A 24929-nucleotide genomic window follows, 5' to 3' on the forward strand; every position below is an offset into this window, starting at 1 on the left:
ACCCTAATTACGTTTCAAGGTAATTAATTTTGGTGACTTAACCATGCTAATCTAAAGTTGTATACTTTATTCCAATACTTGAAAATTGCTGCTGCCTTTTACATGCTCTCCTGTCACTAACGTGGGCGACAGAATCGCACAATGAACTCATGCACAGGGTCAAAGTGTCAGTGGCTGCTTTGCAATTTAAACATCCGCACAGTGTGTGCTGGGACAACAGGGCATAAAAGAGACATGGCCGAACAATCTGCAGGGTTGAGTCTAGGGCTCAGTGCCATCCAGAAAGAAGACCTTCCTCTCTGTCAAGCCGTCTGTCTGCGTGAATGCTCCTACTCTTGTGAAACAGTGCCCCCCAAAAGCCAAACTTGTAAAAATTTGCAGGAAACCCAGGCTATCTTCCCCAGACTGCTGCAATGGTTTGCTGACCCCTCCCCTCCAGCTCTCCCACTTGCTCTTTTTTCTCCTTAAAGGGTTCCTTTATTTTTTGAATATGGGTGTTTCGAGAGGCCAGAAGAGGGGGTTGTCCCCTGAACTGGAGTTAAAGATAGTTGTGACTATGTGGGTGCTGGGAATCGACCCTGATCCCTGGAAGAGTAGCCAGTGCTCTTGTTCTCTCTTTAACCTTCTGGTCCTTGAAACATCACCTGGCTACATAGTCCAGGTGGGTACTGACTCCTGGACTTAAGTGATCCTCCTTCCTTCGTGTCCAATGTCACCTCTCCTGCCCCCTGCTCTATCATACAGGATCTCCCATAGCATTCCACAGTGAGATGCACACCCCATTGCCTTTCCTCTAAGATGCTGCAGTGTGTCTCCTAAAGAAAGAGCTATCCATTATGGAACTGCTTAGCAGCAACTACATTATTTAACTACTGAAATGCATAACAGCTCTACCTAACCAGCAGTTTCTCTGCTGACCCAATGCTGTCTGTCACCTCTGCCCCTTGCAGAAGAGGTCCTTTACACTTAACTGTCTGGCCGGCTTTCCCATCTGGAGCTTCGCTTTGTTGAGTGCTCTCCCAAGTTAAGCCCACAACAGTCCTAAAGGCAGATATGTGACCTCAGTGTGTGGCCTCCACTCAGATGCTGCCTCGGATCTTGGCGGCAGTGCCCTGATTGGGGAAGATTCTCTTCTAAGGGTGTCCTGTCGCTCCAGGGACCTCAGCCCTCATAGAGGGTGTCAAGTGAGGGCCTTTGCCCCTTCCTTTATACTGGACCATCCTTAGGGTGGTCAAATTGGCCACAGAGGTGTGATGGAAGAAGAGTGAGCCCATGGCAGCTAAGTAACCAGATTCAGTCACTATGGTGTACCTATTGGCACACGTCTTAATTAGGTTTTAATGCTAGTAATTTGATAACAACTCCTGGCTATGGGCTAGAGAACTGTCAATGTGGAAAGCTTTTTATTTCGTTTCTCTTCCCTCTCCACTGAGGCAGCCTCCCTGCTGACCCTTGTCGAAGACCCCCATCTGCTGGTTGCCACGGTAACTGAAGGAGACCAATTGAGCTGAACACAGTGACTCAGAAATAAAATCTGCAGCCAGAGGAATTCTGCTAAGAGTAATAAATCATTTAGTAAAAGGGGGTCCTCCACACGGTGATGAGTGTTGGGATAATATGATGGCATAACTCTTCCAGCTAGAAGGCCCATGACAGATCGGGGTGATTAGGCCCCGGCTGGAGGGCTCATTTGGTTTCTAGTGGGCTCCGGCATTGCAAGAGACAGATCCTGCCTAGTTATGTGCCACCGTCAGGAGGAGGAATGAGCCTAACACTTGGCCCATCACATGTTTGAACTTTAAGGGGTGGCAGGAGAGCCAGCTGGGGCTTCCCGCTCACCTCGTTCTTATTTCCTCTTTTAAGGTTGCACAAGTTAACCAATGGCGTCGTCAGCAGCGGCATCTTCCAGCCGGAACCATCTGTGAGGGCAGGCAGTGCACTCCTTGAGTGGCAGGGCGCTTTCTAATTAGGTGTGACCTGAGAAGGTCTGGTAAGGGACAGGGGCTTTGCCCCTAATTTTGTGAGGCTCCTTCTGCATTGAATTATGGGCAGATAAAGAGTCCTTGTCCCCAGTCCTGGGAATCCCTTGAGGCCAAAAAGAGCTGCATTTTTGAAACAAAAGCTCGGAGGTTGTCCTAATCCTCAAGCAGGTCCCTACCTGCCAGCTCCTTCTTTGGTGGGGGCTGAGAGACAGCGTCCTGACACAGATCAGAACAGGAAGCGACAGCACCGCATAGTGCATAGTGCTCGGTCTTCTTACCCTGCTGGCCACTCTCCTCACTGGCTGCCTGGCACTGTTTTAGGAGGTAGCAGTCAGGGATTGGAATACTCCCTGATGCAGAGAATACACTAACCAGTCCCTTGGAGGTAATTTTCAGCCAAACTGAAGGTAGATTTTGTTTCTTCCCTTCTGGATCTTGCCAACAAAATGCTTCTGTCTTAGTCTGTGGAAGAAAGGCCGCTGTGCGCTCAGACCCTGCAGCATGTGGGCTCTGAACCCAGACCTCCCCGCCACAGTCCCCAGCAGCCTCCAGTGTGGCTGGGCAATTGTCCTCCTGCAGGTGCAGTCGCCACTCAGCTTGGCATGGGCCACTGGGGCGTGCCCGCCTGCTCCGCCTCTGGACACTGGGGGCCTGGCCAGCACTCCCTGCCCACCATGAGAGGGCCGGCACCTGGCAGGAGTGGGCACTGGCCTGCAGGGGCCCAGCTGGGCGGCTAGCATCTGGTTAGGGAGACTCCACAGGGGCTCCCTGGGCCTCTGGACTCTGGCAGAAGGAGGGGATTAAAGAGAGCTGGCAGTTGAGGGAGGAGATGGGTGAGAGCTTCATTAACTCCACGCTCATGGCCCAATTTCAGTCTCCAGAGAAGCAATGAGAAAAACAGGTTGATTTCCCTGCCACGGGAGAGGTGCTGTGGATTTTATTTGCTGCTCTTACTCTTAATTCCTTCTCTGGATACAAATAAATGAGTCATTGTTTGTTGATGATCATACGCAACACAAATTTTAATTAAAGAGAAAAAAATTTGGCTAATAGGCCAAAGAAATATTACAACCCGCTTTAGTTTCTATGTAGTCATTAAGCCTCTCATGTGACTTAATTGGAAGTGGCAATGACTTCAGAGCTCAGAAGGGAAAACAAAACGGCACTGGAGAACCAATGTGTGGGTCTTAAAGCCCAGGTCTCCAGTGTGCCGTGGGAAACAGGACTCTGGGAGTCCACAGAAGAATTCTTAGTGGGTACCCCTGTGTGCCATGGCGTTCATACCTGACTTCTGCCCCTCCTCAGGAGACTACCGTTCCTGTCACTTCCTAGCCCACTTGGAAAATCTCCTTCCAAATGCTTTGTCTCTCTTCACTCCTGCGAATTCCCTTCATAGTTCAGTTCCCAGACCTCGTGAACTTTGTGCACAGTGCCAGTTCGAGCCTGCACGGAACACTCGGGGTATTAATTCCACTCAGAGACAGCGCCATTTCTCTACCACAATCTGCCCAACCTGAACTCTTTCCTTCAGAAACAGTCTGCGTTTAAAAAGAAACTCCCAGCATGAAGCTCATGAGAGGCGACATGTAACAGACAGTGCATGTGGCGCTGGGCACGCCGCGCAGAATGGAGAGAATTCTGTACTTTGTTCCCTGGCGCCATGTGCATAATGTACACGTGGCCGAAACTGACATGGAAAGCAAAACGCCTGGGGGGAGGGAAGGAAAGGGGAGGGCAGGGAAGACAGAAAATATGTTGATAAAAACAGTAACTTCTGCTAATCTACATTCTCCAGTCACTGTCTTAATTAAGAATGTTAGGAAATATGTTGCAGTTTAATTGCATTGTTTCAAGAAACTCCAAGGCTGACAAACTCCAGGCTGTGCATACTTGGAAAGAAAAAGGGACTGGAGTGACAGTTTCTTCTAATTGGTGATTAGCAATCAGAACCGGGCTTTTCGCAGATACCGGCCCCCGGTGCATCCTGAACTCACAAGACAGCATAGGAATATCACCCCAACATTTAACAGGTTAGCAGGAAATGGGCTCTGGAAAAAACGGAAGCGGGATGTTCCAGATGTGTAAGAACGCAGTCTAAAACACGAATGCCAGGCCCACCAAGTGCTCCGGCCACGGAGGGCACGTGACGTGAAACTGCAGGGAAACTTATCTTCGCGGAAAATGGTTACTTACGGAAGAAGCTGGCAAGAATCGCCCATGATGTTCTGATGACCCCATTTAACAGAATGCAGAAAGGATGCTAGCTTGCAGGCACATTCCCTTCTCTTACTCCAGCCCAGTTACACAGGCCCTGGGTTCCGCTTTTCTTTCTGAGGAGGCTGTGTGTTGCCACAACAGACAAGGTAGAAAGCCTTGTCACTGCCCCATGTCCCTCTGAGAGAAGCTGTGCTAGACACATGTCACATTGCTCAGCTTTTTTATTTAGTTACTTTTTGTCATTAAGATGTGCATGTGTATGTATGTATATGATGTGTGTGTGTGCATGCACCCATGTCCTTGTGTCCATGCCTGCATGTGTCTGTGGTACATGTGGAGGTCAAAAAATAACTTGAGAAGTTGGTTCTCACTGTCTACCTTTGTGTTGGTCCTGGGCATCAAACTCAGGGCAGCAGGCTCACACAGCCAGCGGCTTTATCTGCTGGACCATCTGTTCATCCCAGTGATCCCGCCCTTGGCTCCACTGGGGGGGGGGGGGGGCTGTGCAGTTGGGGTCTGTGATGACGGGCAAGGCACCGACATTCAGTGTGCTCTGTTCCCATAGGCCTCAGCACAGACCAGGAGCTGACCAGTCTTGGCTTCACAGGGTCTTGAGACTGTTTATTGAAAACTTGAAAAACGATTGTTCACTTATTGAAAAAAGAGTTATATATTCGGCCACTGCTTCTTTGACTGCCCTCAGCTATGTTACCAACTTATGACCCATGGTCTCCAGAGGAGGTGGACCTAACCTTCCCAGTCACGCTAGATTCTGATGGACGTGCAAGGGTGGGCCTCAAACAGCAGAGAGCACAATGTTTGCATGCGGTGGCCATGTGCGGCTGAGTCCCAGGTCTCACTTCTTAGGCTTACGCATGGTATGTAGTGGCATAGCGGTCTGAGTTCTCAGATGTGCCAATGAATGGCAGGTGTGGCTTCGCCGCCTCATGACTTCACTGTTAGAGACTGGGTTTTTTTAAAGGATCCACTCTCAGGGGCTCATCATGAAGGTCACACATTTGTCTACTCCCTGGAGTCAGGGCAGGAGACACAGGCCCCCAGGACTTTGACAGCCTTCCCACAAAAGGCATTTGTCAAGGGAGCCCTGGGGAGGGCAGGGGGAAAGCACACAAGAGCATTGCTGAACATGACTAATTAATTACCAAACTGGGGACAGAGAGGAGCGTTCATGGGGGCCTAGAGCCCAGAGAACCCAGGCTTGTAATTAACAGTTGAAAAGTTCTAGTCAATTCTCAGAGTTCGAAGAACATGAAGAGAATACGCAGTCCTGGGGGAGTGAGGCAGCCTCCGCCCCGGGGCCAATCGCCTGCCTCTCCAGCCGTGGCAAGGCTGTTCCCTTGCTCTCATTACACAATCTCCTGAAGCCCTTTAGAGAGAGCTCAAACAACTGCCTGTACCAACGCGACACATGGCTTCCCATGCCGACTCTTTGCTAATCCAGACGCTCCAACCATCTTTCTTTAAGATGCCATATGGTTGGCAGAAGCCTGTAGCTCTAGCAGCACATCTGCTTGTGCCTTTCTCCTTCCCTCCATCCCCCAACAAAAGAGGGCTAGCAAGACAGCCCGAGAGGAGGGCTTGGTGTGCCCATCTGGCTGGAGGCCCTCTTAAGCGCTCTAATACAAGGAGGCTTTTAAGGGATGGTTAGGAATTACTTGGGACTCCACCATTTTTAGCTGCAGGGCGTGACTTTTTTTTTTTTTTTTTTTTGGCCTATTGATGCTTTAAAAACAAGATTTAAAATACTATAAGATAGAGAGTCTTACTTTCCCAAAAGTTGATTATTTTAAAGCCACTTCAGAGTGTTCTCCTGGGATTTTTGCAATGCTGTCTTCTACCAGAGAGAGCCTCCACCCTTGCCTGAGTAGTTTCTTTTTGGTCAAAGACAGACTGCAGAGGAACAGATCCGGCTGGCTTTGTTAGCTAGGAGCGGCTGTATGCTAATGAGGCAGCTCCACAAGGGGCTTTGTGGTGCGAGGAGCAGAGACTGTGACATTGTTGACATCCTGGCTCTCCTGGCCTGTGAGGTCATGGGCTGTCTTCTTGGAATCTGGCCCCCAGCGAGACACTCTATTCAACTGTCTGATGAGTGAAACCTGGCTCTTCTCTTCACTTGGAACAGTTTGATGCTGGGGGTTAGAAAATAGTCTATCAAACCCAGGGTCAGAAAACAAGTAAAACTGACATCTTTCTTCTGCCCAGAAAAATACTGTAGATCTGTAAGTGACAAAGACCATGAGGATGGATTCAGGAACAAAGACCTGAAAAGTGGAAGTGAGGGGTGCAGGAACTGCCTCTGTTTTGGGGTGCATGGCACTCAAAAGATGGGGCTGCCCCAGTGATAGTATTACCCCCCACATAAGGGGCAAGCTAAGTGTCTGACCTCCTTGTAAACTGGTTTGGGCCTTTGGCTAACCACAAACAGCTCATGTTTATGGGAATGTGGTACAGGCAGAAAAGGAAGTGACTTTTCTCCTCGGGCCAGACAGATAGAGACAGCGAAAGGAAGAGGCAGGCCTTGGGTGCTGTGGATGCGGTCTGAGGCATCGCTCTCCTGGACCAGAGGCTGTGGGAGACAGATGAGGAGACCCGTGTTTAGAAGGAGGGAAGGGAATGGAAGCAACATCAACAAACAACCTTTAGCAGTCTTCTGTAGGCAGGAAGACCCCAGCCTCAAAGGCCCACAGCAAGTCTCACTGAGGGAAGCGAGGTCTGGTTAAGCAGGTGAAGTTGCTACACAGAGCCAGCATCTCCAGGCTAGGGCCCAACACTACAAGCCAGGGAGCAATAAAGCTATCATCAGTATGCAGGCAGGGGAGTCACATTGTAAATTCATTCCTTACATTCTACAATATGAATGAAAATTCATGTAACTGAAATGTAAAAACACGAGGAATGACTTAAGAAGCCCTGAGCACGGTGATGGGAAGTCAGCCTCGCCGGTTCAGACAGCAGGCTAAGCCACCTTGAGGACAGGCTGTTGCTGGCCGGTTCTGTCTTTAGATTTGCCTGTGTGCTCTTGGGCTAGGTGTCACAAAGATCTGTAGCTTTCAGTAAGTTGATGTTTAACTTTGTGAATGAATATAGCTTAGGTGCATTTCATCAAGATGGTCTGTCTTACCCCAAAGTTCATACAGTGGATGCGGTACTACCATGAGCACAGACTGTTATCAGCACTTCAGCACTGCAATCACGGGGATGTGGGTGTGGAGAATGACGAGCCTACAGCTAAAATAAACAGGTCTCAACTGAGCTCTGAGCATGAGGCATGATCCCAAGCGAATTCTTGGAAGGCTGCTCCTTGATTTACAATAAGAAATAATGCCACCTAGCCCACAGGACTGTTAGGAGAATTAGAGCTGGCGCATAAAGGGCCCGGCTCTCTGTGGCCCCTGAGTTCGCGCCTGCACAGTCACTGCAGTTGCTAGTTTAATGACGTGCTGCGGAGCACTGACAAAGTTCTTTCTGCAGGCATTAGCTCGCTCGGCTGAGAACGGCTCTGCGACGAGGCAGCACCTCTTCTAGCTGATGAATGAGGCAAATGGAATTCAATAACAAAGACAAACGACACACGCACGCGAGCCTTCTCGATTCCCTTTATTATTTTCTTTTTCCCAGCAGGGTCTGACTGCTTTGCCCAGGCTGGTCCCAAATTCCTGGGCTCAAGCTGTCTTCTCCTTCGGCCTCACAACTAACCAGGGCTTCAGTTGTGTGCCACCATGCTCAGTGACAGTGAACCCTGTTCTATGCCAAATGCCTTGCCAACAGCATCCATCTTAACATTACATATCACTAACGCCACCGTGATGCTCATTTTATGGAGGCTAAGAGACCCGGTCAATATCTGGTCCTGACACCTACTGATAAATAAGCAAGTGTCAAGGGTTGGCCTACGTCTACCTGTTAAGCCCACAATACTATCAATGAAAATAACGAAGTAAAGGTAGGATAAAAAAGTCAAATTTCTTGAAAAATCCTGGCTCTGGTGTCTATACACTTGCCACACCATCCTCTGACGAAACTTAACCTAAAGCATTTGACAAGAACATTTCCCAGTTAAAGAAAAGAAAGAAACCAACATCTTTACCAAGTATCCATGTGTGCTACCTAACTCTAATGAGTTCTGGGGTCAAGCACCCACGTTTGCACACATTTATTTAGTATGTGTATCCATAGTTAGGGATCAAAACAGAACTCTTCATAAGCTAGCAGGATATGGCAAACGTACTTGAATGCATCATTCATACAAGCACACACCAGCCATGCCTCCATTACATATCTGGAACCTGGTTTAATACTGATATAATTGTCAGAGGTTTTGTTCCATGAGACTTAAAAATTAGCTCTCGATAGAAAGTTTCCAAAGTGGAATTATTTGCAAGGAATACTGGAACATTCTGAAGCTGATGATCAGATGCTGACATGAGGACTGGGAGGCGACAGTGAGATCTGGATTCATGGTGCGCATATGTGCTCCCCAGACAGCGCTCTCCAAACACAGCCACTCACTTCTCTCCCAGACTCGCCTCCTGCTGATGGAAGGAGGCAGGGCGCTGCCTCGGGTGGGTGCTCCTGAGCCTTCCTGTGCTGTCTGGGTCTACTGGCCAAGCCTCTCTTGCTTGTCCCCCTAGGACCACATCTTCCAGGGTCCAGATTACACTGTAGACGTCAATCCAACTAAAAGTTCAATAGGAGTTAAGCAAGTGTAAACACCCATGACACCCAGAACTCTGGGGTCTGTGTCAGCTCCCTGGGGTCTCCTCCAGGAAGGCAGAGCCCTGAGACTGAGTGGAGATTCAGTGAAGCCCCGTGCGGAGCATGAGGTATACCACAAGTTTCAAATTTTAAGAGCAAAATCCTGCGGATATCTCTGGAGTGTTCTTGCAGGTATCTCTATGAAGGAGCACCCCTATTTCTCAAGGTGGACACCCGCACAGTGCCTGTCCAGTGGAAGGCCTCACTCTGTCCTCAGGGACCGGCATTTCAATTGATTTGTTCTTAATTAATTCCGTTTGTTGAAGCAGTCCTAGCTTGTCCCAGGAGATCCAAAGAGCTTTTAATTCCAGTGCTGCTAATGGTGTGGGCAGGATGAACTTCCTCCCCACCAGAAGTGAGAATGCTCTCTTTAGCCAGCCTGGCAATGCTGGGCTTGACTCCTATGCTGCCCTGGGTCCTGGGCTGAAGTCCTGACTCACGGGCACTGTTCTGAGTATTTCTGTGCCATGCTCATTCTTACAGAGGTAGGGTAGGCCACACTGGGTATCCTACTACAAGTGACAGCATAGAAGTACAACCTAGATCTGAACTGAAGAGATGACTTTTTATTTATTTATTTATTTATTTATTTATTTATTTATTTATTTATTTATTATTTTTTGCAACAGGGTCTATATAGTCCTGGCTTGCCAGGAACTCACTCTGTAGACCAGGATGGCCCTGAGCTCACAGAGATCCACCTGCCTCTAAATCCCAAGTGCTGGGACTAAAGGTGTGCACCGCCACGCCTGGCTTAGATCTTGTACTCTTATCCACTCTCAGAGTCATTAACTAGCAACGTGTATGAGGCCAGGTCACAGCCAGGGGTCTTGTGGCCTGCAGTGGCTCTGTGTGTCTGGATTTCCTCAAAGTGCCACGGAATTACAATACTTTCATCTGTCTCACAAGGGCGACAGGAAACTATATCCATTAATATTGAGAGGCAGCACAGGTCAGTTATCTCAGCCTCGTCAGAGCTCATTCGCTGCCCCCTTTGGTGCTAACTGGACCACTAAATGGAACTACAATCTGCTGTGCCAATGAGACACCTGCATCCTTACTCAGAAGGTCTCAGACGAACTGCAAGGGCAGCCAAAGGGCCAGCCCCGGGAACATGCAAAGCTATGGCCACCACACCGGGAAGTGACAAACAAGAGCCGGCTTTTCTTCCGCAGAGCCCTGGGTCAGCCTGGGCATCTGTGAACATGGAACAATGTCTGTTAACACAATGCCACGATAGTAGATGAACACCACCAAAAGGATGGAAATGAGGGTGGCATTTTATATAAAAAGAAATGCTGCCTGTCTTCTAGGGACGGCACAAATTGTTAATGCAAACAAACAGCTGTTTGGAAAGAAAACATGATTTCTAAAACCCAGATGAAGCTCTATTTATTACATTTCAGAGACATTCAAATTATAGTGTCTGAAAACTATCCTAAGCTGGATATCTGTGACACCTAAATTATCTGAAAATCAGAGAGGTTAAGCCAAAATTGAGACTTCTCTATGAGCAAGACTCAGAGAGTAAAAATTTCATTGTCTCCTCAGAGGCTGAGGAGAGATCTGGGGCCAGGACAACCCAGTCACTGACAGAATGGTAAACCCAGTATTTATTCCAAGATATTAATATATGCTATCTTCAAATACTAAATACAAAATCCATCACTACCACTGGTCGGCTGACATCCGTCTGTGCTGCTTCTCCAGTGCACGAATCCCCAGGTGCATGCCTAAAGTTCTGGTACATTCTCTGTACTGGCTGCTGCTAGACCAGGCCCATCACAGGAATGCTGGGCACGGCAGCCTCTGGGCAGGCCTGGGCTGAAATTGCTTTCTACTCTCCTAGAAGAGATGAGGGTCCACTCCTGCCTTTCTTTGCAAGTGACCAAGAAATGTCTGCCCATTTCCCAGTATTCCCAGCAATATGTTCTGGCTAAGGAAACATAAAAGAAACCATACTTTACTGGGCCGAAGCAGATTTCATCCGTGGGTTAGATGGCCAGGTTTGGAGCCACGTCCCCCCAACCTGGTGCAGACTGAACTCTGTGTGCTTGTTCATTCGGTTCAGTTCAGAGTAAAGACATAGATGCAGGATGAACAAAGCAGCAACAGCACACCCGCGGGTGCTGTGTCCTCCACCAGCTCTTCTGATGAATTTCCTCAGTATGGGGTGACCCGGACCTGAAGAGCCAGGAACAACCCAGAGCTAGCTGCAGTCCCAGACGGTACTCCTGCCATCCTCTGTCCGGGCATATCCTTCCTGCTACTTCTCATCCTACGTACCTCACAGGGGGCCACACAGTTTGGTTAGTTAGTGAAGCTTTGAGATTTTTCTAAGGAAAGGTGTTATAGTGTTATGTAAATACACAGTATTATTTTGTCTTTATTCCAGCATTACTGGTTTAAAACAGCTCGGTGTGTATAAATATGTCTAATAATGTGTATTTGATTTTTTTAGGAGTAACTCCTTGGCATTCCAGTTTAACTAAGTCTTACAGCCTTACGTGTTCAACAGAATACTCGCTATAATTTCAGGCCGCTTTTTACTGGTCTCTGTCTTTATCAAATCAATCTTCTGCTGGAGGACGTCATTAAATCTTATAAACATTTGCTTGACTAAACAGAATTGCCAAGCTGTGACCTTCTATGGTCTCAGCGGAGGCAGATGCGGTGGTCAAAGCCCACAGTGTAGCACTGGCCTGTCCCAGGCGGAAGGCAGAGTGTAAACACCTGTGTCCACTTAACATGAAAAATGCCTAAGTGCACAACAACAAGAAAAAAGTCCAAAAGCTTTCCCAATACTACCACAAGCATTAGACTTCAATTTATAAAACTAAATATCACTCTGAGGATTGACACTTAGCTGGGACCATGTTAGCTATTGGGAACATTTTTGTTCTACTTTGTGAGTATCTTTTGGTTCATCCACATTAAGAGCTTTGGGTTAAGGGATCCACAGCAACTATCCACCTTTCTATAGAAGGGTCTCAATAAGACCCATCATTCGCTCCGGTTACCTTTTGACTCTCACAGAAATGCTCTAATCACTTGCCCGGCCAATCTTTCTAAGAGACCTGAATGAAAGGGAATATGTGGGCATGCGCCTACTTGATGGATAGGTGCTCTGAAGGGCAGAGATGGCAAAGTGTACTTCCGCATAGGTCAGCTCCTTTTCCCTAAAGATGAGAGGATGGTGGTGTCAGGGAAACATTTAAAAATGCATCAGATGCTGGTTCATGAGTAACGCTATCATAGATGACATCAGGTGCTGGTCCATGAGTGACACTGACATAGATGACATGAGATGCTGGTCCGTGAGTGACACTGACATAGATGACATGAGATGCTGGTCCGTGAGTGACGCTGACATAGATGACATCAGATGCTGGTTCATGAGTAACACTGACATAGATTACATTTTTGTCAGGCACATTATTTGTCCCTCTTCAATTGAAAAGATCTGCCTGTACATTCACACCATAATTGGACGATGCTGTAGAGGCAGGGAGAGCCTTGGTAGTCTGGAGGTTACATAGCCATAGAAATATGCCAGACTGGGCAGAGAGAAGATTCAGCAAAGTCCAGAGCCACATCATGATACTGGGCACACAGGGGTAGCCAGCCACAAGGCAGGTGCTGCTTCCAACACAGGCAGCTGTCTATGGCTGTTTCCCAGGGAAACGGTGAGCAGAAGTGCCTACCGTGCATCCATTCTGCACGGCCTTAGGAATGACGTGGGAGCCTTTTCCGGTTTCCAGTCATATCCATTCCTTCTGTGATTTACAGCTTCTATGGCCGGCCTGGCTCTCCATGCAATGTACTATGCCTAACCCTTTCTACACTAATACGTGACCTTCTTGATCCTCACACACTGGAGACAGCACTTAGCTGGTCCCTTTGGCACTCGGCAGATGCCCTAGACGTGTGATGACAGCGCCATAGGAGCTTTAACTGAGCTGCTAAAGCTCCTGCCTGCCCAGGACCACGGGGCACAGGGCACACACACAGACCTGTTCGCCTTTTAAAGAACCATGGTCGTTTCTCTGTTCAATTACAATAGAGTCTCTTCTATCTGTGGCTGTCATGTTACTTTCCCCTTCCGAAGAATACCCCTAAGTTGCCCCCCCCAAAAAAAAGAGAAAAAAAAGCAAGAAAGAAAAGAAAACTGAATGAAAGAGGGTAATGTCTTGGTGCAGAAAAGGCCTTGGGGACTTTCCAGGAAAACACCCTCCTTGGCAGCAGCTGGGAACTCAGCCGCGCTATGATGTTGCTGACGCTGGATAAGTGCAAAACACAATACAGATGCTGATGCTTCCGACTGACCCACAGCCAGGCACTTGAAGGCAACTGTGCAGGAAGCACATGAATGTGCTCTATTCTCACGCCCCCACTGTTCATCTAATGTCTTCTGAACACAGCACCCCAGGGTGTTCTCTAGAGAGTATTGAGATATGGTAGCAAACAGGGCTAGACTGCACCCCAAGGTGCGGGTACAGCTGTCAGCAGGACCCACACTTCCATCAAAGTCCTCATCTCCATAACCTGTATGGAGCTTCTCTCTCCTGCCCGTCTCTCATGTCCGTGTTACCGCACACAATCACTTATGAGCTGAGGCTTTGTAGGGGAGAGGTGATAAAGCAGAGAATGCTGGGCCTTTCCACGGTGTGTGTCCGTTCATCTCCCGCCCCAGATCATGGCGCAGGACCAAAGAGATAGTAAAGGGAACAGCGCAATGCTAAACCTTACGCTAAGGGACTATTTAATGGAATAGGTCTTCCTTGCAAAGAGACCCTGCTTGTATCAGATACTGGCCCTGCTCTTCCAAGAGGTCACAACTGCTTTTTGCCTAGAAAAGACTTGGCCAACAGGAAAAGAAAGAAAACATGGACCATGGGGAAGGATCCAGGTAATTCTGAGAGGGTCTTAGAACTCAGAAAAGGAAGTCTTGTGAGAAACCATTATTGGTTACAAAGTATTATGTGTTGTGGAACCCAACAATACTGAATAGCTATATTCAGATCACTGGCAACCCCCAAGTGAGGGGTGGGAGAACATTAAACCGACAGCCTCGCTGGTAACAACGTTTCTATAGAATACGCTTCAAAACAGCAGAAGGCCGACACAGCTCGGGGCAGCTAGGCAGCACCAAGACAGACAAGTGTTTCCTATGGATGCAAATGATCGCAGAGATAAGAAAGTTGGCTTGCAGAGCTTCTTAAAGACTGCCAATCATGTCACCAACAGGTACAGAGAAGCGAGCCTTGAGAGCCATGCTGCGGAACTAAACCAAAGGCTTTGGGGACTGCTGGCCCCAGCCATACCCAGAGGTCAGAGATAACCGAGATAACCTTCAGAGACACCTGGGGAAGTAAGACTGACCCAATGTACTTTCCTTTCGATCGATCTTATATTTGACTGTATTTTAGTAAATTATCCATGTAGTTGTATTTTGACAGCTCTCTTTACAGCAGTAAAACAAAATGTGTGCATCGCAAATGGCAAAGATTCAAATTTCAGCTATGTTTATCCAAAATAGCACTGAACTGCTTCTGTACTTATGCTATACTGCCTACAGCTTCACGGAAGGGGAGACAGATGGGATGAATTTAGCAGGGAAACAGCTGTGGCTTGAAGAAGAGACTAGCAAAGTTCTGCTATCAGGCTTCATTATGCATCAAGGTACCAGTGAAACGTGTATCCGTACGGCAGCCAAAAAAGTGTTTCTCATTTGACTCGTGATAATTACCTTTCCTCAACAGCTGACAATGTTCTAAGTAGCATTAAGTAGGTATAATAATTAAGCAAAAATACGCACCAGGCAGTGCCTTGCTTAGGATGGAGGTTTCCTTCAGGAGCGCTGGGAAGCTGGGGCTGAAGGGCCACAGGCACGGCCACCCGAGAAATGGCCAGGCCCATCCACTGTTGATGGGAGTACGTACACTAGGAAAAGGAGTGGGGACTGCCTAGAGATGCTGCACATGGATTTGGGTGAGTGTAACATTACTGAGGAGGAGGTAAATGAGCCCCTGCCCACAGTAGGCCTGTCTGTCTTCACACGAACATGCATCATTCACACTCTGCTTGCAGCTGCAATGCTTTCAACTCATATAATGATAAACTTGCATTTTGAGAACCATCTTCAACCATGTTAAATTGGCCAGTCAGATGTTCTTCAAGACTAGCTGGCTTCAGCTTCCCAAGAACTGGAAATGTCCAGTTCTCATAATGCTGATGTTCATCTTGAGAGTGAGACACGTGCAAGTGACAATCCTGGCAGACACTGGTTCCATTCTCGAGGGACACTCCCAGAACACACGTGCACGCACGCACGCACACACACACACACACACACACACACACACACACACCCTACTGTTGCAACTCTCCAACACATCCTTCTAGAAGGCATTATGGTATTATACATACTTTGTATTTAGAATAAGAAGCCATACACTGGGGGGGGGGAGTTGCCTGTTTATCAACGACATTACAAAAAGCTTCCATATTGTGTGATCCCAAAATAAGAAATATGTACACCACTAACACCTAATTCACTGCTCTACAAACAGGATCTTACACATCTGACATATGCCACAGGATTGGATAATACCATGTTTTATCCAAACCAGTATCATTAATATTACCATGGTAACAGAAAGGAGAAAATCAGAGAGAGTCTCTAAAGAAAAGAAGAAACAAGATAAGATAAGCAATAAACCAATGGAAAGCGCTCTTTGCTAGGACGGAACTTTCCTAAAAGAGGGGCAATGAATGACAGCATTGTCAGCCTCAAAAGCAAGTCCATTGGAGACTTACTGGGTTCAGAATAGTCCACCATCCCTTTATATTCCTGCTCAAAAACGGTGGTACATCTTATTTCTTCCAATGCTCTGTGACCACCTTGGCCTTTTGATGGGCCTGTGTTAGGCAGGGCCAGCAGCCTGCAGCTGCTCATGCCTCTCCACTTCCTCTGGGGGAGTCTGGTTGTCTGTGCCCTCCTGGCAGCAGAAGTGCAGGCCCCTGAGAGGAGCACACTCTTTGCAGTTCTCTGAGCACCCGTGGTCACTTCCCCATCCTCTGAGCCTCAGTTTCCTCAGCTGCAGACTAGAGAAAGCTTGTGGGCTGGGTAGAGCCCAACGCTGTAGCCATGAGTGGAAACTGTAGTGACTGAGAACGACAGCTTTTGTTAGAGGAAAGGAAGCCTCTGGAATCGCCCTCTCCTCCAGTCCCTTGTTGAAATCATCTTTCTTTCTTCCCCCAGTCTCCAGCAATCTGCCTCAAATTCAAAGTAACACAAGTATATCTAAAATTTATCATTTTGTTATTTTCTTTTTTTTCTCATATAGCACACTATTTAACTCCACTGGTTACTACAAGGTATACCAGGACATTTCTACTAGGTAGCTCGATGTTTAATAAATCTTCAGTATACTCTCACTGTACAAAATGAAGAATAAAATTGCATAAATTGGGGAAATCAAGAAGACAGTCAGTTCATGAATGATGGGACCTAGAAGGCTAAGATAGGGTCTCAAAAATTGAAGCCAGCTAGTCAATACGAAGACTTGATGGGCAAGTGAAACAGACACACAGGTTACATGAAGAGCACATTCTTACATGGCCGGCACTGGATGGCGGATTTAAGAAGGAAAGGCAGTGGTATGACACTGAAGAATGTGGACATTTGAGTGAATTACTACTGGTTTATGACACTTCCATCGTCGAGATGACTGTGAGAATGTAATGTAATTTCTTTCATATCCTCAAAATCAAGGATAGACACAGGCTCAATCTGGGTGTTTATAATTGTTACGCAATGGGATGAATCTGCCCCGAAGAGAACTAAAGGTCTATTTCTCCCGCACGTGTGCCAGTGTCTGTAGCACGTGTGATAAACACCTATGCTTCCCAAGCTTTCCTGTGTCCAAGTTCATCACTGTGTGTTTGTGACAATCTGCTTCCTAGATTCTGAATTTGGATAAAACAGATTTGATTGCTTCCCTTGCCCAGAGTAATGCACAAAGAGCCTTAAAAATGAATGTTCTGGCCGGGCGGTGGTGGCGCATGCCTTTAATCCCAGCACTCGGGAGGCAGAGGCAGGCGGATCTCTGTGAGTTCGAGACCAGCCTGGTCTACAAGAGCTAGTTCCAGGACAGGCTCCAAAAACCACAGAGAAACCCTGTCTCGAAAAACCAAAAAAAAAAAAAAAAAAAAAAAAAAGAATGTTCTGTACAAGACAGTTGGTAAGGGCATTTAACATCTATTACAGACACAGGTCTTCAGGCTGAACTCCAGCTCATCCACGCAACTCCCTAATACAAAGTTAAATATGGCAGAATAAGAGGCGCAAGAAAAGCACATTAGAGAAAGAGAGAAATAAGAAGAAAGGGTGACCTTAAAGGAAAGGGGGCATGACTGCACTACCAGAAATAGAATAGAAAACATTCATTTTCTTTTCTTTTCACTTAATACTTTAAAAATTGTGAGTGGGAGGGGCACACAAGTGTGCATGTGTGTGAGGAGAGGACAATTTGTGGGAGTTGTGTCCCGGGATGGAAGCAAGCACCTTTACCTTCTGAGCCACCTTGCTACCTCCACTCTTTCCTATAAATGTGGAGAGGGACCTTCTTCAACCCAGGAGTGTTCCACATCATTTACACAGAGGACTTAACCAGCTCACTGACTTTAGTTCTTCTGCTTGCCCTAGGCCAGACAAGAGCTAATGTGAACTCTCTGCTGCCCAGGGCAGGATCAAGAATAAAAACAAGACCCAAGGAGTCTTCCCCGACCTAATCCCGGGAGTGATGCCAACCTAGAGAGAAAGTCAAGGAGTTGGGTTTCCACTTTGACAGATGTGGCAGGTCCCTGCCTCATCCAATGGACAAAGAGTAGGAAGACTTGATAAGCTACAGTGATGTAAACCAGGGAAGAATGCTTGCCCTGCAGCTCCCTCTGCCCCTTGGCACAGATCGGTTGGCCCCACTAACCCTCACTCTGAAGAAATGTGGCTGAAATGCAGAGACCTCTCTCACTCATGGACATGTGTCCTAGTAAACACTGGACAAACCGGGAGTGACTGGTTTGTTTGGTAACATTATTAAATGCACTCTGTCCTTGACACATGGTAAATGCAAAGGGCTCTAATAAACTAACATTTAGAAGGATCACAAGGAAACTTACTGTTGCAAATTAGGCTGCTAAGTGAGGAATGACCTCTTAACTAATCCATTTTGTAAATTTGGATTTAGCATGTTGGGTTTGTTTAAATGAGATCTAGTGGCAACAGCTTGGCTTTCTATCAGCTGAATTTTGAGTCAGACGTTTTGAACTGGGGTCATTTGTTAACTTTCGGAGTCTCTGGTCTCCCAGAGAAATCAATATAATCAAGATGACAGAAGCAACGCCATGCGTGTTCACAACTGGCACACTTCTTCACCGCAAGGCAAAGAAGCCCTCATGATTTTCCAGGAATTCTACAAAAGCTTCTGGAAGTGTCCATCCTTTCATTAGAAAATAGAAATATCCCCTTCTTTTATGACTGCAGTGTTTCTTTTTAAAAATATGTCGTAGATTCTTCATGTCTTGTGATTATGGTGTTTATATCCTATATATTATATACAACTTTAAAATTAATGCTGATTTGTGGTATTGTGACAGCATTATGTAACAGGGGACTTTAGTTGTTTTGAGACGGGGCCTCTTTAAGCAGGCTGCTGACATGAAGGCATTAGCGTGCAGGCTTCCCACAGCACCTTCCCAGGATCCCGGCCATGTGACTGCACAGGCAGCTCCGTGATGATGGGGTCACATTTCTCCATGGAGCAACTCACTCCTCATGGCTGAGGGGTTCTCCGTGGCCACTCAGTCAGTGGATATCACTTTTATTGTATGCACTGAAATCCTGATTTGTTGAATTTCTAGTGTGTTGTGAGATGCCTCAGGTTCACTATGAAAATGCAAGGACAATAAAAGAATTCTTGTCTAGAGATGTCGCAGACAGCTGGGGAAGGTGCAGATCTTTACAGTATAGGTTCTCTGTATCGTATCTCAATTATTGGGTAATTTAACTTCTCTGAGTTCCAATTTGGTATTTTTAATAATAAGGAAGATATTATTATTACTAAATGAGATAACATGTTGTATTTAACTGCATCCACATCCACAGAGGTGAATGAAAACCAACCTCTCTCTTTAAACCTGATTCAACAGCCTGTGTCAGTCGCTATGAAAATACTTGAGATAATCACCTTGGACGAAGGGAAGGTTGATTCTCGTTAGGGATTTCAGAGGTTTCCGTCTGTGGTTGCTTCCCTCTGTTGCCATCAAGCCTCGGTATGGCAGGGCCAGATGGCAGGCGGCAGGCAGTAAGGTAATCCACTCATCTCATGGAAGCAAAAGACAGAGGAAGGGGCTTGAGTCCCAATATCCTGGCCAAGGGCACACCCCCAAATGCCCAATGCCAAGAGCCTCCCAGTAAGGCTTCACCACCTCCCATCAGTCCTACAGGCCCATGACCAAGCACAGAGGACTTCTGAGGACATGGTCTTACTGATGGGCACGACAGCACACACGGGCATGCCCTGGAACAGCAGGGCATGGAGAAAGCAACAAGAGTGGACCACACTCTTCGGGATAACCACGCATGAATTAGGCCTCTCAACCCAGCTGAGTAGGCATGGACAAGAGCTTCTGAATGCAGTCCCAGACTCACAGCCACAAAAAAGATGTCACTAATAACCCGCCTTGTGCAGGGTACACGGCGACAAGTTTCTGTTCTGTTTTAAAGGTCACTGAATATATAACAGCTCGATAGTTGAAGCTGAATGCCGTATTCATCAGTGAGACGGGAGCTTCAGTGGCACTGTTCTGACTTTAAATTTACCACAGTATGTAAATTAAAGGATTTAAAAAAGCATCAGGCAAGATCTCAGCTAGGTGCGAATGAAAAGCACAATCAGAGCGAGTTTGTGACGCTTCAAGAGCGAGCGTCTGCCAAATGCAGAGGGCTTAGGTTTTACTACTAATCTGAGCTTACGCAAAGCCAATAGAAAGATCCCAATTATTGTTAAATACCCAGGGCAGGAATTTGCTGCTAAACTGCCGCAGAGTATTGGTCTCGGGTTGGCTTTTGTGAACATCTTACTGTATGTACTGAAGTCATCACAGTAACACCGCACACAAAGCTGAACTTTAAATACACAGTGCCAGTCACACAGCCCGAAGAAAACAGACCTGTGCTGTTGGGATTAGAGGCTGAATCACCTGGTTTAAAAAAACATTTTTTCCCCTGTAGCTGAATCTTTTCAGCCAGACACAGCAATTACTCTACCAACTTCACATTTCAAAACACGATTGATAGCAAAATGAGATAACCTGATCGTTCCTCGCAGGATTTTCTTACACATCAGAACATTCACACGAGACAGAAATGTACAGAGGCGGGTTTGCGATTCACACCCTTGTGGATCGCAGTGGGCCAATATGTTACACTGAGACATCAGCCTACTATTTCAACAACACCCTGTCTGGTTTCCATGGAACAAATTACCTTCAAAACAAGATGAGCGACATCACATGAAGCCAAGGGGAGAGCAAAACTCAAGTGCTACCACCCTCTCTCACACAAGCTTCATTAGAGCTGGGCTTCCAAGCTGCACAGATCCTACAGGCGTAGGCTGGGGCCTGGAGCCATCTGAGAACAGCGTGTTTCTGTCTCTGAAAGGACCTAGGTTACCAGAGTACAGCCTGTGGGCAAGGACACCACTGGAGCAAATCGAACCCTGATCTGATGTGAATTTTGTGACCTCCAGTCTGAATTCCCAGTCTTAGAATTCTTTTGATTATCCCCTGGTTCCACCTAGCAATATAATGATATTTAATCAAGTCTGAAAAATTAAAGTGCTAAAATAAATGCTTTCTTTGCCTCACGGCGGCCATTCAAAATGTGCTCTGCTAGGCCGTGGGAAATCAGTACTGAGCAAGATGAAGTCTTGAACCCCACATCAGACAGAGGTCTAATCTCCAAAATGTACAAAGAACTCAAGAAATTAGACATCAAAAGAATACATAGTCCAATTAAAAAAAAATGGAGTACAGACCTAAACAGAGACCTTTCAACAGAGGAATCTAAAACGGCTGAAAGACACTTAAGGAAATGTTCAACATCCTTAGTCATTAGAGAAATGCAAATCTAAACAACTCTGAGATTCTACCTTACACCTGTAAGAATGTCCAAAAACACTGATGACAACTTATGCTGGAAAGGATGTGGGGTAAAGGGAACACTTCTGCATTGCTGGTGGGAATGCAAGCTGGTACAACCCCTTTGGATGTCAGTGTGACAATTTCTCAGAAAATTAGGAAACAACCTTCCTCAAGACCCAGCAATACCACTTTTGGGCATATATCCAAAGGATGCTCAACCGTGCCACAAAGACATGTGCTCAACTATATTCACAGCAGCTTTGTTTGTCACAGCCAGAACCTGGAAACTACCTAAATGCCCCTTGACTGAAGAATGGATAAGGAAAATGTGGTGCATTTACCGAATGGAGTACTACACAGCAGAAAAAAATAACGACATCTTGAATTTTGCAGGAAAATGGATGGAGCTAGAAAACATTATTTTGAATAAGGTAACCCAGACACAGAAAGACAATTATCACATGTACTCACTCATAGGTGGTTTTTAAACATAAAGCAAAGAAAGCCAGTCTACAAACCACAATCTCAGAGAACCTAAACAACAATGAGGGCACTAAGAGAGACTTACATAGATCTAATCTACATGGGAAGTAGAAAGTAGAAAAAGGCAAGATCTCCTGAGTAAATTGGGAGCATGGGGCCCTTGGGGGAGGGTTGAAGTGGGGAGGGGAGAGGCAGGGAAGGGAGCAGAGAAAAATGTAGAGCTCAATAAATATCAATAAAAAAGAATAGAAGTAGAAAGTCAGTATTATAAAGTCTGTGATAAGGTTCAGTTTGGTTCATGAAATCTTTTAGTACATGTGTGCATTCGCACTTGCATATAAGGCCTTAATGCTAAATTTATGCATTACTTGAGACCCACGCTAAAGTGCATACATGTATGTTTGAATAAATGTATGCAAGGCAAGAGGTGAAGGAGAGTTGGATTATTTCTGATTACATAGGGTAAAGAGTGTGTGCTTCCCAGGACACGGGCACAAGGATGGCCAGGCAGAACAAAGGTTCTCAGGTAAGAACAACCTGGACAGAGCTTAGCAGAGAACAGCATTAGTGACATCTGTGGGGTTTGAATAAGAATGGCCCCCATAGACTCCTATGTTTGAAAACTTGACCCATAGGAAGAGACACTATTAGGAGGTGTGGCTTTGTTAGAGGAAGTATGTCACTGTGGGGGCGGGCTTTGAGGTCTCAGAAGTTCAGGTCAGTTCACTTCCTGCTGCCTGCAGATCAGGATGTAGAACTCTCAGCTCCCTCCTCAGCACCATGTCTGCCTGCATGCCGCCATGCTTCTTGCCATGAAGATAATGGACTAAACCTCTGAACTGTTGCCACCCCCAATGAAATGTATTCCTTTATCAGCCATGGTCATGGTATCCACAGAAGAACCGTCTAAGGTGCAGGGAGGACGGCCCTGGATGGGTGGTGGGGGAAGAGCGCATCCCAGCAAAGTCAAGAAGAGATCGATGTCACATAATGTCCTCTATGACAGGGAAGCCACAGCCATGAAATTGCAACAGTATGGTCTCAGACAGAATGACGACATTAGTCAACATGCCACGGGGGCAGGGGAACTCTCACAAGGCACCACTCCTAGATGAAGAGCTACAGCCATTCAATGGCTGATCAAAGAGGAGAATCAGTCTTTCCCATGGAGGAACTTCTTTATAGATGACCCATCCCAGCTGGGCAGAACTAAGCCTTGCACGTATGAGAAACACCTCCTCTCTACCTCCCCAGTGCAATTCTACTGCTTTTTAGTCAAGTGTGAGGATGCATGTCTTTCATCTCAGCATCTGCAAGGCAGAAGCGGGCAGATCTCTGTGAGTTTCAAGTCAGCATGGTCAACATAGTCAGTTTCATGATAGCTCTGGCTACATCTCTGTGTAGCCAGTGTAATAAACAGAAACAACAAAACAAAGAGCAACACTAAATGTGCTTTGTAGATTTTATGTATACACATGCATGTATGTGTAACAATATGCATGTGTATGTTCATGCATGTATAATGTATTTATGTGTAACAATAATAGTTACAGAAGAAGAGGTCATGAATTTGAGGGAATGGAGGGAGGAATCGGATGGTAGAGAAGGGCTGGAAATAATGGAAATATAGTATTCATGCATGAAATTCTCAAAAAATGCAATTTTAAAAGGATGTAATTTTGGATAAGTCAGAGGTCATATTTCTTCTGATAAAATACTTCATATTTATTACCTGAGATTAAATGTCTTCTATAAAAACTATAAATCTGGTTTGGTCATATAAACAAGATTATTATATGGCCAGTGTAGTGGTGCACACCTTTAATCCTACCACTGGGGAAGCAGAGGCAAACAGATCTCTGAGTTCAAGGTCAGCCTGGTCTACATAGTGAGTTCTAGGATAGCCAGAGATGCACAGTGGAATTCTGTGTCAAAAATAAATAAATAGCCGGGCGGTGGTGGTGCACGCCTTTAATCCCAGCACTCGGGAGGCAGAGACAGGTGGATCTCTGTGAGTTCGAGACCAGCCTGGTCTACAAGAGCTAGTTCCAGGACAGGCACCAAAAGCTACGGAGAAACCCTGTCTTGAAAAATAAAAAAATAAAAAATAAATAAATAAATGTATATTTGAAAATAAAAACACAGACTGACTGAAGAACAATCTAAACTCAATGAGGCCACGACCAACAATGGTCTGTTTCTTTTGTTCTTTTCTTTTTCTTTTCTTCTCTTTAGACAAAGTCAGACGTAGTACAGGATGGCCTGGGATCTGCTGTTTGCAGAAGTGCTCCTGCTGTATCCTCCTCTCCACCTCCCCAGTGCCACTTCTACTGCTTTTTAGAGCATTCTGCAAGCACATTTCCAGGCATCTAAAATGTCCTTAGAAATCAGACCAGAGAAAAACATGCCACTTGACTCTCCCCTTTTCTTCCCCCTCACACCCCGTGGACTGTCAGACAACTCTACTTCCCAACTTCTTCTCCAATCATCCCACTTCCTCTTCCTAGTCTGATGCCAGGACATGGTCACGTCTGATTTATCCTCCCTGCCTGGATTTCTAAAGCATCTTTGTGCTGCTGCCAGGGCGAGCTATCAGAGTCAACCTCTGCTTCCATGCCTCATTTCCAACCCTCATGAGCTCTCCATCTCTGCAGGACAAAGCCCAGGTCCCTGCCATGGCTCAGGGCAACCTGTTTCCTAATTCCCTCACCTGACTCTCACCTGTTTACAATTCTCCTCTTATGGGAGATCAACTCATTTTTAAGATTTATTTTTATTTATATACAGTGTGTGTGTGTGTGTGTGTGTGTGCATGCATCCAGTCCCCTGCAGCTGGCGTTACAGGTGGTTGTGAGCCACCTGATATGGGTGCTGGGAACAAGACTCAGGTCCTTGAAGGAACTGAGGACAGGAATCAACTTGTAATAATCCTACCCCATTGTCCAATGAACCTTCAAATATAACCATGCCAGCTTGCAGTGAATTGTCATCTGATCAATAGTTTCACACTCCAGGACTTTGGAGATTGCTAACAGATGGTTCATTCTGGAGACAACATCTAACGAGGAGAGAACACAGAAGACCACAGATGCACTGCCTTGGCGATAAAAATGAGACACTGACTACAGGCGTGGGAGGGAGGAACTGGCTACCTTGAGCTGGGGACACTGGCCTGCAGTGAAAGCACCCTTTTGCTGGCCTTACCCCTACCCAATGATGAAAAATCTTACTTTGACAAAATTCTGGAGTAAACGTCTGGAGACC

General features: G+C 46.4%; 1 protein-coding gene across 4 annotated transcripts in view; it reads right to left on the reverse strand.

Annotated features, from left to right (window-relative positions):
- The window catches only part of Sdccag8 (SHH signaling and ciliogenesis regulator SDCCAG8), a 196160-nt gene that overhangs the window by 15522 nt on the left and 155709 nt on the right, over positions 1 to 24929 (reverse strand). The gene's annotated exons all lie outside the window — the stretch shown is intronic.

Source organism: Chionomys nivalis, chromosome 5 (assembly GCF_950005125.1).
Source record: "Chionomys nivalis chromosome 5, mChiNiv1.1, whole genome shotgun sequence".
Classification (NCBI taxonomy): Eukaryota; Metazoa; Chordata; class Mammalia; order Rodentia; family Cricetidae; genus Chionomys; species Chionomys nivalis.